At 46.7% G+C, this 14167-nt stretch overlaps 1 protein-coding gene across 4 annotated transcripts in view; it reads right to left on the bottom strand.

The window, feature by feature from the left end:
* SGSM2 (small G protein signaling modulator 2) overlaps positions 1-14167 on the bottom strand; it is a 171594-nt gene that overhangs the window by 75635 nt on the left and 81792 nt on the right. The gene's annotated exons all lie outside the window — the stretch shown is intronic.

Genomic DNA, 14167 nt, shown 5'->3' with positions numbered 1-14167 from the left:
AACATAAAATCGAAAGCTTACTGCCATTGATGCATTTGGGATACAGTCTTTTACACCACCTTATTTAACACATTAGATTTAAACTATCAGGGATGATTCTTCACAGTGGTTGCCCCCCCAATGCAAGTGAAGGATTAAATCTCTCCCACTTCTCCGTGCAGTACTGCCCGGATTTGTCAGGGCAGTTCAGCCACAGTCAGAGCACCCATCTGTCCTCATGGACTGGCCGTCTCGTCTGTCTGTCTGTCTGTCTGTGTGTCGCTCTCGCTCTCTCTCTCTCTCTCTCTCTCTCTCTCTCTCTCTCTCTCGCTCTCTCTCTCTCTCTCTCTCTCTCTCTCTCTCTCTCTCTCTCTCTGCTTCACGAAGGTGGGGGTACACCATCTTGGATGCAGGGGATCTCTGCAGCGCTCCTGGAGAATTGTTTGACTGTCTCCATGCTGTGGGCTTACTCAAGAGAACAGTCTAGGCCCAAGGGTGATAGAACAACAATAACAACAACAACAACATAAATCAGTTCTTCGTGCCTGTTGTTTGTGTCCTTTATGATCCTCCTAAAAACAGTAACTTTCCTGTTTAGAATGATTTTCGATTCTTTTTCACAGACAGACAGAGGCAATTGATTTACCCCTCTGTGTGCATGCTTGCATGAGTGTACTTTACAAAGGTTATATGGTTTCTATTTGTGAGTTTCAAAGCAAAATATGTTTGATAACACCTGATTTTGTTTGCCGTATTGAAATGTTATCTAAATTATAGAGCCAAATTTTTTTCCACTCGTCACACGATGATTCGCAACTGTTTATGACGAATAATGTGTGTGCACATCTCCTTGAAACATCTATAATGCAACGTTGTTTTTATAATTTGTTTATTGAAATTCCACCAAAACAACGGTGAAACTACTCATGGTTTTTGGGTTGTATACATTACGTACTATCCTCGGTCATCACACTGACTCCAATCAGAGGATTTCCACACGAATATTGGAAGCAGCGACACGCTGCTCAAGCACATGCTCCCATACCTGACCTGACTAATATATTGTTGCGGATTCGCGCCCGCCGGCGTGCGGACGGCCACGTAACTCGAATCGCCGCACGTCGCCCACCGGACGGACAATCCAGTCGTGACCCTCTCGGACTAACGCCGGGAACCAGTCACGGGTGGACCTTTCGGTCTCACCACGATCGTGCCAATCGGCCCCCGCGTGGGATAGGGTTGCTCGCCAAATTCGACCTACCTAAGTACCCACACGGAGGGTAGACCGGGCGATCGCACCTCGCCGCAGGTCGACTTCGGACACGGGCCACTTTAAGCGAGCCGTTCCGTACTATCGGGATAACCTAGCGGTGTTATTCGTCGGCCTCGACGGTTCGATTAATTATCGGGCGTTTTAGCCCACGACCAACCCTTTACGTGAAGCAAGATGGAGATTCAATAGAGGAAAAGACGAAGCGAAGCGGGAAAACAGTTCAACAATAAGCACATTTATTTCGGGATGAACGGAAAGCACACATATACAATTACACCAAAAGCAAATGTAATAGAAGAAGAAACACAATATTACACAAAAAGCAAATGCAACAATGCAGATCTAACCGACTACCGGGCACACGGCAACACTTATACAATTTTACTTCACAGACGGCGCCGACAACACATATTCCCAAAACAAAAGAAAAAGAACCACCCTCAAGGATGAGGCGGGCCTGGGGCCGAGACCGTGTCGGGCCTACCGTCTGATGATGAGACGCAGAGCGGCGGTGGGGCCTCAACTCCGCGGGCCTCGCGGACAGTGTCTGGTAGGGGGTGGGAAGGGGGCCCCCTTTGTCGCACTATCTCAGCGCGGGGGGAAACAGGAGGGGGTTGCTGATGCTCGGGGGAAGGAGGATATCACCCTGTCTCGGGTCCCGCGGCGAGCGTCTCCTCCTCCACCTCAGTCGCGTTGCTGGCCTCTCCCTCTGCAGCTCCCGGCACCGACGCGAGCACCCCCTCGTCCGCCTTCGCCGCCGCCACCTCTCCACAGCTCCGTCTACTCGCCCTCTCCGTCTCCTCTCTTGGCTCGTCCCAACTCTTCACTCTTGACTTCTCCCACTTCTTTCCAGCTCCACCGACGACTCTCTTGAACTCCGCACAACTCCCTTTACTGACGAACGCAGCCGTTTATATTAGCCCCGTGGCTTCGCTCTTTCACCCTTGACCCTTTGCCTCCGACCCTTCACCTCTAACTGGCTCCCCATTGGACCGAGGAAAAGTGGGCGTGAATACTTTTTGATCCATGAATTTGCATATAGCGACCGCCCTCCAACGCCCTGGAGGCGGGGCCAAATCGCCCCTCGCTCACCGATAGGACGGAACAGAAGTGGACGTGAGTCGTTTTTGATCCGTTTTTCTGCGGAAAGTCTGTGATGTTTTTGAATACGCTGCTCGGTGCGCGCCCTACACGAGTCCAGTATCGGTGCCCACAAGTGGCGCGAGAATGGTGGGGATGCGATGGTGGCGAGTTGTGACGGTAAAGGTCGTGGCTGTTGTTGTGAAGCGGCGTTGTGGTTGGTGGTTGTTGTTGTGAAGTGGCGTTGTGGTTGGTGGTTGTTGTGAAGCGGCGTTGTGGTTGGTGGTTGTTGTGAAGCGGCGTTGTGGTTGGTGGTTGTTGTGAAGCGGCGTTGTGGTTGGTGGTTGTTGTGAAGCGGCATTGTGGTTGGTGGTTGTTGTGAAGCGGCGTTGTGGTTGGTGGTGGTAGTAATGGCGGCTGGTCCAAAATAAAGATAGTAAAAGAAAAACGGCTATCCTGAAGAGTCGCAGCCCGACTGAATGACATTTATTCCCTCGAAACAACGGGTTTGGGCCTAACTACACATATACTTACAGAGATATCTCACCTAAGGGACCTGAATGGTGGTTTGTGAATTTCGTCAACCACAACAATATATATGTATGTGTATATGTATGTGTATATATATATATATATATATATATACAGTATATGTATATGTATGTACATAAATGTATATATATTATTTTTATAGCTCCATATATTAGAAATATTGTTACGGCCTTGGGTACCGAGTGTATTATGAGGGGGTTAATCCTCGTTTCTCCTCGGAAGAACTGGACCTGGGGCCACCTCAACAGTTAACTTTGTGGTATGGTGGGTTGCCTAACAACCACGAATGCCAATCAGTTAACCATGAGTTCCAGTGTCCACTGTGTAATTTGCCGTTTAACTTGAAGTCAAGTGGCTTCCTGACCAGGGAACGGGCCTTCGGCAATTCACAAATCTTATCTTGATTAGATCTTAAGTAATGCGGCCGAGCGTTTACCGCTGGTGCACGCCAACTATGACAGGTTAATTAGTTTGGGAATTATCTCCCAGTCTATCTGGGTTCGGACGATGCTGGATCAATGGAAGGAAAGGACAAGCGCGGACAGGTTGAAACGTCAACAAGGAATTTATTAATAAGAAAAATAAATAAACTGAAGAACTTTTTATTTCCTTGTGGTGGAAATGGATGAATTCAAATCAATCAAAATAACCTCAAGCAAATAAAGAATTCAACAGGCATTGATAGAAAAATAGACAAAGAACAGATGCTTATCACTATGCCTTACTTAACAATTAAACACTAGACATGGGTACCCAGCAGATAATTCAGGGCGGAAAGAAATCTGGTCTCAGCTTACCAAGACAGGAGCTGTTGTACGTCCAATAAAACAACCCAAAATGTGTGAGCGTGCCTTGGTCCGCTTCCAGCGCCTTGCCTCGCCGTACACCCACCCGCAAACAGGCTCGAACACCAAGCGACGTCACTTCATCACCACCAGGAACCAGGGATGCCAAGAATCAGGTACACCAAGAATCAGGTCCACCAAGAATCAGGTCCACCAAGAATCAGGTCCACCAAGAATCAGGTCCACCAAGAATCAGGTACGCCAAGAATCAGGTACGCCAAGAATCAGGTCCACCAAGAATCAGGTACGCCTAGAATCAGGTCCACCAAGAATCAGGTACGCCAAGAATCAGGTCCACCAAGAATCAGGTACGCCAAGAGCAGCTACCGTGCAGAACCAGCAGGAACGGTCCAACCGTCACCAACTATCAGGAGCTACCAGGAGCCGTAACCAACGGGCAGCTATAAGGAGCTGCAATTAATGGGCAGGAGCTGTAAAGAACCGTCACCAGCTGTCAGGAACTGTCACCAATGGTCAGGAGCTGGAAGGAACCATCACCAACTGTCAGGAGCTATCAGAAGCTGCAACCAACGGACAGCTGTAAGCAATGGTCAGGAACTGTCAGGAACTGTCAGGAGCTGCCAGCAACTGTCAGGAGCTATCACCAACCACCAGGAGCTATCACCAACCTTCTAGAAGGCGGTCCTCCTGTCCTTTTTTATAGGTGACCAGTGTCAGCGGAGCCTCAAGCAGACTTCAACCAAATCCAGCTTGTCTATTGGCACATCACTGCACATGACCTCCAATTGTCAATCTCGCGATCATCCCTTCCTCACCATCAAGTGAGACGCAACCCCCAATCAGCACAGGCCTGTTTACGCCACCATGTTCGGGGCACTGGACGAGCGCCAGAAAGCGGCCATTTGCTGGAACAACTGAGTAGGGGCGTGAAGCGCTCACAAAATGTCAACAATGGCCATCGCTTACCCCCCCCCCCCCCCCACCAGCCCGACAAGGACAGGGGCCAGCCAGTGTCCACAGAGTCGCCGAATGGGTCGTCAGGCATTGATGGAAAAAGGTGGATGTTAAACGTCGGTGAAAGAGAGGTGGGTGAGGTAAATGATCCACAGCTATATTTGACCATCAGAATATCTGTTCGGTAAAAGCCCGTGGTGTGTTAATCAAACATCCTGTAAGTCCAAAGTGTAAATAAATCGTCCACCTCCAAGCCAACGTGTCCTGATGGAAAGGGGTGGAATGAGTCTCCGTTGGGCTAACGGCTTTCTCTCACGTGCATGAACGTGTCGTAAAGAGGAAAAGGCCATACCATAAGAAAGGAAATCAGTTCTATACCCTTCTCCAATGCATCAAAGAGTTAGAAACAAGGAGATGGGTCTATTCTGAACATGCATCTCTCTAAATAACTGTCTGAGGACCTGGATGTTGTGTGCATTAGTCGGATCCAATTCTGAAATCCATAACAAAATATAAAAAACAAAGATATATATATATATATATATATATATATATATATATATATATATATATATATATATATATATATATATATATATATTGTGTGTGTTGTTCATAAAGCATAACATTTTCTCTTTGCTAACTCCCCTCCCTCCTACTGTGTGTATGCGTGTCTGCGCCTCCGCCTCCGCCTCTCTCTCTCTCTCTCCCTCCCCCTCTCTCTCTACCCCCTCCCCCTCTCTCTCTCCCCCCTCCCCCTCTCTCTCTCTCCCCTCCCCCCTCTCTCTCTCTCTCCCCTCCCCCCTCTCTCTCTCACACACATATCGGGCATTGGTTATGTCCTGCGAGACCAGTGGTTTTCAAACTTTTTTTTAGTGGCGACCCAATTTCAGAACCTCTCTACATCGCGCGACCCAAAAGATTCAAAACCCAATTCATAATATATAAGATAATATTTCATATGACACAAGAACATTTACTGTTTACTTTATTCACCATAGTCATGTTTTCATAGACGAGTAAACGGAGAATAGCCGACAGTATCCAAATAGTACAGTTGAATGTTTCAGAAGTTTAGTCCAAATGACATTTAGATATATCAGTGAGAAGGATGAGCCTGTTTTTCAGAAACCAACTTCTCTATTCGTGGAGAAGTAGATGACAATGCCAGGATCATATCATGCTCCATTTCTGGGCAATTTCTGTACTTTGTTTTAATCACCACCATGGTGGAGAACGACTGCTCACAAAAGTATGATGAAGGATATGACATGAGAACCTTAATGGCATACCGTGACAGGGTCGGGTACGACGGCAGCATTTTACACCAGAATGTCGACAACGAATTCGGCCGCGCAAGAGCCTGCGCTCCTGAATCCTGCTGGAGCTGTACAAGCTCTTCCTGTGCTGTATCATCTTCATCAGCAATCGAGTCCAGTGGAGCCGTGAAAGGGTCCCGAACCACAGAAAAGGACTGCACATCCAGCTCAGGGAAATAGTGCTCGAACTGTTCAATGAGCGACCGAAGGTGACGTGCTGTCTCCCCCAGAAAGACTGTCGAGCTCAGTATCATCGTACTGGCAGGTCGTTAGATGCTCCACCAGACGGGGGGAAAGGCTGAAGCGCTTAACAGTTGCTTTGTCTGCCAGTAATTTTAGAGTCGCCAGAAATCCGCTCATTTTGCCATGAAAAATCATGAGGTTGGCGTCTTTGCCTTGGAGGGAGTGGTTGAGGACATTGAGACGTTCAAAGATGTCAACGAGATAGCACAGTTCTGACAGCCAAGAGTCTGACTCAAGCAACGCTACCCATGCCGCTTTCCCTTGTGTGCGTCGGAACTCCTTCAGTTCATCTTTGAGCTCGTAAACGCGCAGAAGAAGGTTTCCTCGAGATAACCATCTGACTTGAGTGTAGAATAGTAAATTCTTATGGTCGGCGTCCATCTCCTGGCAGAATAGCCTGAATAACCTCGTGTTGAGGGCGCTCGATTTGATGTGATTCACCATTTTTACGACTTCTGAGAGCACGCTCTGCAAGGTTTCTGGCAAAGTACGAGAGGCGAGCGCTTCTCGGTGAATCATGCAGTGTACCATGGAGGTCTGAGGAGCCACTTCAAGCAATTTAGCCTTGAATCCAGAATGCACTCCTAACATTGCTGGCGCGCTGTCTGTTGTAGAACCGAGCAACTTTCCGAACTCCAGATCATGGTCACGATAAAACTGCTCTACTTTCCCAAAAATGTCATCGCCTTTGGTGGTGGCCTCCAATGGTTTGATGAGCAGAGGCTCATCGACAAAGTTATCAGCCTTGATGAAGTGGACCCAGACAATGAGTTGCACGTACGATGCGATATCAGTGGACTCGTCCAACTGTATGGTGTGCCACGGCGATTCCTTGATCTTTTGTACGACCTGAGCCGTTACGTCCAGACTCATATCTTCAATTCTGCATTGGATGGTGTTGTCAGAGAGGGGTATAACTGCCAGTTTCTTCGTCGCTTCCTCCCCAACCATCACAGATACCATGTCCTTTGCACATGGCAGCACGAGTTCTTCCGCAATGGAGTGAGGCTTTTTAGTCTTGGCAACATGGAGCGACACTCGATAATGCCCGAGACACTTGGCAACATGGAGCGACACTCGATAATGCCTCTAATGCCCGAGAATTGGTCTGATGCCATGTACCCTCTCTATCAAGACGCGTATTCTTGAGTGCAAGAAGTTTCCTCTCAAAGAACGCTCTCTCTCCTTATCCTGATAAGGTGCATGTTTTGTAGTCAAATGCCTCTGCAACTTATTTTGTTTCATAGACTCCGTAGAAAGCACTTCAAAACAAATCACACACTGAGGCCTCTGTGCCCCACTTTTATCCACCACGTAGTAAAATCCAAGGTCCAGAAATTTATCCTGGTTAGAACGTTCTCGAGATTTGCTGGTGGCCGTTGCTGCCATCACAAATAAGGTCTCGAGTCGTACGTGGAGACGTGAATGGACGTTAATGATAGAGTCAGAGTCCGAGTCTGAGAGGCCGTGGATCAAACCACTAATTTCCCGCCAAAATGAACCGCCCTTCAGCGAGCCCGCGCATCGGCTGGATCCCATTCCAAGCGTCATGTTGTGCCGGTTCCCATACTTTGAACGAACTGTCTATATTACATCCGGTAAAAGCGAACACCAATCAAAAATACACAATTTTTTTCACTGCAAGCGGACGCCCGCGACCCCACAAAATTTGCCCGGCGACCCCACTTGGGGTCACGCCCCCGGGTTTGAAAAACCAAGTGCGAGATGGTGATTATGTCCGGGCGGTGTCAGTATTTGTCTCCAGACATGTCCGGGCAGTGTTTATGTGTGGACGCTATTTGACTCTGGACGTGACGTGTCCTGGTGCTGTTTGTCTCCGGACTGTGTTTATCTCTGGACATGGCTGGGCGATGTTTGTCTCTGGGTGGTATTTATAGCAAGGCTGGTTGAAAATGAATTTCAGACATTATTTTGTTTCCATCTTCACTGTTATTCGAAATGCCTGTTGTTGGTTTAATGGTTCGGGTGGTGGACTTGGGAATTGGGATCCTAGGATTCTGAGTTCAAATCCTGATTGGCTGTTGAATTAATACCAGGTCGGGTTGACTCTGCCTGTCATCCTTCTGAGGTTGGCAAAATGAGTGCCAGCTTGCTGGTATCCTGTGTTGGAGTGGCAACCTGTCAAGGATTTTGCACAATAGCCTAGAAGACTGCTTCGGCAGCACTGCTACTCTTCACAGAGTATGGTCCCACTGGATGGATGGATGTTATTCTATGCAGAATCATTTTGATGAGACGGTATTAATTGTTATTAACACTCCACTGTATGTCTGCCTTCCCTTCCCCCACCCCTCCTCTCTATTTCCCTCCACCTCCTCACTCTCCTCCAACCCTCTCCCTCCCCCTTCTCTTCATGTTCCCGTCAGCGAAGCAAAGGGTGGTATTTGCTAGTCTATAATAATAAAGGTCAGTGTGTGTGTCCCCCGTAATTCCAAAAACTTTGCTTGCATGCATACTAAAGGAACTCCAAGGAAGTGCATGAGTGAAAATTGGGTGTTTGGGTTCATTTAAACACCACTTTTGAAGATAATAATTAACAGCCTTATTTAATTTTCCTTTATCAAGGCTTCATCCTTCATCAACCCACCAATACCAGGTGGGGTTGACTCAGCCTGCCATCATTTCGAGATCAGCAAAGTGAGTACCAGCTTGCTGGGATCATTGAGTCATTCGAGTATCCTGCGTCAGAGTGGCAACCCGTCCAGGATTGTGCCCAATATCCCAGTAGACTGCTTCAGCAGCACCGATGCTCCGTACAGAATATGGTCCCAATGGATAGACGGATCATCGAATGCCTGATCATCATACCTACAAATCACTGGATACATCGCAATGCTTATAAAGGCCAAGAAATGCCAGTGTTCAAGGCTTTATTTAATTTCTGCACATGCGATAAGCTCTAGAATCTCTTAACCTGCGCCAAATTTCAAAGTTTGAACTGCAGAATTAAGCTTAGCAGCAGTTCCGACTGCTAAAAAAAAGAAGCATTCCTGTGTGCAATTCGCACATTGTTTAACACTCCTAACATCTCCGAGTGTTCATGCTTTTATTTCGTTTCTTCACGTGTGATAAGCTAAAGAATCTCTTAACCTAAGCCTAATTCCAAAATTTCAACTGCGAAACTGATCTTTAGCCGCTGTCACACCTTGACGATTTAGCCAGCGTATGCCGACGTATGAAAAATTTGTCTAAAAAGCTGGCACACGTCGAATACATTATGGGTAAGTTTTGTATACGTTAAGAGCACGCTGAAGCACGCTGGCATACGTCGTAGTACGCCGAGCTCGTCGACAAATTTTAACATGCTCAAAATTTTTTGACGTATGTCAGCATATGACGGACACATTCCGCATACACTGGCCATAAGTTGTAGTCACGTTATGCGATCGTTGACACACGTCGACACACGTTACTTGTAAGTTACTCATAAGTCGAAACACGTCGAGGTAATGTTTAGCGTACCCGAAACTTATTTCTAACCTATGAGTAACGTGCTTTTAACCTATAAGTAACGTGCTTTGAACCTATGAGTAACGCATCTCCAACACATATTGATGTATGTAGACGTATTTGACGTCTCCCGGACGACCACAGAACTTACTGAACGTGTTACTAACTTACAGCGACCGTATAATGGCGTATTGGCAGCGTTTAGGGGAATTGGTGTATAAAAATGGGCTTCACAGGAGGAACCCGTCAGTGTTCCAGACTCCATGTTTTTTTTTGTTTTGTTTTTTCTTCGGCATGACGGTGATGTTGACACTGATTTCTAGTGCAGTTATAATATAATATAATTAAAAGGCTGCTGCTCAACGATTTAAATCATAACCGCACTAGGAATCGAAGTGTCAACATCACCGTCATGCCGAAGAAAAAAAAAACAAAAAAAACATGGAGTCTGGAACACTGACGGGTTCCTCCTGTGAAGCCCATTTTTATACACCAATTCCCCTAAACGCTGCCAATACGCCATTATACGGTCGCTGTAAGTTAGTAACACGTTCAGTAAGTTCTGTGGTCGTCCGGGAGACGTCAAATACGTCTACATACGTCAATATGCATTGGAGATGCGTACTCATAGGTTCAAAGCACGTTACTTATAGGTTCAAAGCACGTTACTCATAGGTTAGAAATAAGTTTCGGGTACGCTAAACATTACCTCGACGTGTTTCGACTTATGAGTAACTTACAAGTAACGTGTGTCAACGATCGCATAACGTGCCTACAATTTATGGCCAGCGTATGCGGAACGTGTGCGTCATACGCTGGTATATGTCTAAAAATTTTGAGCATGATTAAAATTTGTCGACGTGCTCGGCATACTACGACGTATGCCAGCGTGCTTCAGCGTGCTCTTAACGTATACAAAACTTACCCATAACGTATTCAACGTGTGCCAGCGTATTCGGCAAATTTTTCATACGTCGGCATATGCTGGCTAAAACGTCAAGGTGTGACAGGGCCTTGACACTTCGATGTCTAGTGCGGTTATGATTTGAATTGTCGAGCGGCAGCCTTTTAATAGGCTACGCCACGTGATCGTCGGCGATACGCTGCCGTGTGCTATGCATACGTTAGACTATCGTTGGGCAAAGGTTGTGAACGCCGACAACACGCTAAGCATTTGTTGGTATAAGTTATCTATAAGTTATCGAAATGTTCTGTGTACGTTACTAATACGTTATGCATACGTCCAACTCGTTATGAATACGCCAAAAACTTTTTAAAAACATCAATAGTTCAGCGTACGCCAGCGTTTTACATACATTTTGATACGTTGCCATACGCTGGCTAAAACGTCAAGGTGTGACAGCGGCTTTAGCCGCAGTTCTGACTGCTAAAAAAAAAACAGTGTTAATTTGTCCAATTTGGACATTGTTTGACACTCTTGACACTCTTGGTGTTAAATATGACCAATCAACAATCGCGAATTGCTTGCCAAGCCTGCCGTTCCTTGTGAACCGTTTCTTTGGAGTGCTTGCTTGAGTGCTTAAGCCACTTGGTGAGTGCTCTGAAAGCTGCTTGAATGTTCGTTTGCAAGCAATGGCGATACACGGCAAAAGTGCCCGCACTGTCACTATGAACTGTCCTGCGAAACACAATCAAAAATACATCAATCGATGCACAAAGTTCAGGCCCCACTTACTTGTGTTGCATCCCATGGTGTCTTACAGTGCCAAGCCTGCTGTTCCTTATCAACGGATGGATGGAGAGAGGGAAGGAATGGAGTCAAGGAATGGACGGAGGGAAGGGATGGTTATAAGGGATGGATGGAAAGATGGATCGACCAAACGGATGCTTGTAAATCAGGGCGAGACAGTAGATGGCAGTGTAAATGACTTTTGTTTTTTATAACAGCTGTTGTTTTTGAAAATAAAATTACAAATTGACATTCAAGACAATTTTAGGTGATAAGGTAAATTAAGTACATATATAAACGTGTGTTCAGTTGTCTCAGTTAAATCTGACAAAAGTTTAAAATGTAACCTTGACCTCGGAACTGTCAAACTGAACACCACCCTGAGATGCCCGGAAAAGCACCCCCTGGTGGAGTTCTTAAAAGGTTATTAGGGGAGAGTTGTTGCCAAAACCCAAGCTCAATGCAGATGCTCCAGGGAATGTAATGGCAGGCAAAGGAATGGCAGGTGGGAACGCATTCATTCATCATTAATTCCTTACACCTTGTGTTCACCCTGAGAGAATGGAGTATTGTGTGTTCATGAACAACTGTGGAACTTGCTGTGAATCTGCTTTCCATCCCATCCATCCACCTCTTCCATTCCACCATCCATCCATTCCCTCCATCCACCTCTTCACTCCCACCACCCCCCCCCATCTCTTCATTTGTCCTGCTCCCCACCCTCCTTCCTCTCTCTCCTCCCTCTCTCACCCTTTATTTAATTTCTGCACATGCAATAAGCTCTAGAATCTCTTAACCTGAGCCGAATTTCAAAGTTAAAACTACTGCAATGCTTATAAACTTGCTCCCACCCCTCCTTCCTCTTTCTCCTCTGTCTCTCACCCTTCTTCCAACTTTGATGAAGTGATAAACAATAGGTGTTTGTGATAAGTTCCCACAGGTGGTTGTATTGTGGTTTGAAGGTGGTTATGTTGTGCTGTGGTGTTTGTGTTGTGTCTTGAGCCCGGAGTGTCGGGGAGTGTGCGGGTTGGGTGGATGGGCACTTTTTTGGCGGTCAGGACTGCTGCTGGGTTTGATCCCGTGGTTTGAATTTTGGGATTCGGCTCAGGTTGAAAGATTCTGGGACTTATCGCATTTTGGTTGTAAAACGTGTTCTGAAATTAAAAAAGGCACAAAACACTGGTGTCTCTGGGAGTTTATAAGCATTGCAACTTGGGTGTGATGGGCTCTAAGGTCTCTAGGCCTGAGCAGAGTTTCAAGTTTTGGACTGCGGGGTTGGGCTTTGCGGCAGGTCTGGCTACTCAAGGGATGTTTGTTTGTCTGGTTCTTATGTTATTTGGCACTCCAAGCGTCTCTAAATGGTGTATGACTCCTTCGGAGAGATCCAGTACCAGAGCAGGTAAACAGGCTGGCAGTTGTAGTTCGAGTCGCATACCTCAAGGGAAGCATACCTCAATGTTATAATCGTATACAACGCATATTGCTTGTCCGAAATAACATCGCATACCTCAATGTTATAATATCTTTCAAAATGGTACGTGCTGTTTGAAAGTGACGGGTGATTTTGGTATCATGTTTTAACATGATATTTTAACATACCCCATTTCGTTCAATCCTGTACTAATTTCGGCAGATAGGACCATCCCCCCTCCCCCGCTTCCCCTCAAACCCCACTCCCAAATGCAAGTTGGACATCCAGTACCTCCTTCCCTTCAATTCCCCATGACCAAACGCAAGTCCAGAACACCCCCTTCCACTGCCCACTTCCCCCTCCTTGCTACCTCATCTCTTTGTTCCCACCCACTATCTCCCGGAGTGTATAGCGACATGTGGTGAAGCATCACTCTGGCCCCTTTCAACGCTCTTCCCCCCTTCTTTGCTTTTCCTTCCGAGCTCCCTCTTTCCGTGCCCCCCTCCTCACTTCCCCTTCTCACCCTCCTCTCTCTCTCTCTCTCTCTCTCTCTCTCTCTCTCTCTCTCTCTCTCTCTCTCTCTCTCTCTCTCTCTCTCTCTCTCTCTCTCTCTCTCTCTCTCTCTCTCTCTCTCTCTCTCTCTCTCTCTCTCTCTCTCTCTCCCTCCCACCCCTCTCTCTCTCCCACCCCTCTCTCTCTCCCACCCCTCTCTCTCTCCCACCCCTATTCCTCTCACACCCCTCTCTGTCACCTCTCTCCCTTTTTTCTCTGCCCCCCCTCCATTAGTATTCCCATCAGCTAAGCAATGAGTGGTATTTGCTGGTGATATAATATGTAAAAATTAATACATTATTTCTGAAATTTTGTGCAGTGATGTTGTCTATCTTGAGTTCATTATACTGGAAGTGACATAAATACTGGTAAAAGCTTTCTGGATGACCCCAATATGGTATCCAACATAATCCCATAAACTACAGAGTAGAGGTGTATCATTACCATAAGTGCCTTATGAAGGACTGGCAGGATACCCTACTAGAGGTATGCACACTCACCTTCCAGCTGTCTTTCTTGGTTTAAAATCTCAGTCCATCTATAAACTCTCAACTTTGTGTTTTGCATGCAGAGCAAGGAATGAATGTGTGCACCGGCCCTCAGATGGACGTTAAACCGGAGGACCTGCCCACCATCACTGGTCATTGGTGGATGTTAAATATCCCACAGTATCGTTTGCGAAGAATGGGTGAATTATTGCTAGCATCCTGAATGAATAATTATTAATGCCTGCTCTAACCTATATGGGGCACATCACATCAGCACCACCGTACCCTCCCCCCTCCTGTCCCCCCCAGCAGATCATGTAAACCTGCAGCCATGTCCTACACACGAAAT

Source organism: Eptatretus burgeri, chromosome 4, assembly GCF_056783735.1.
Source record: "Eptatretus burgeri isolate ZD-2024b chromosome 4, Ebu_testis_v1, whole genome shotgun sequence".
Lineage (NCBI taxonomy): Eukaryota > Metazoa > Chordata > Myxini > Myxiniformes > Myxinidae > Eptatretus > Eptatretus burgeri.
This window is presented reverse-complemented; position numbering and strand designations above follow the sequence as displayed.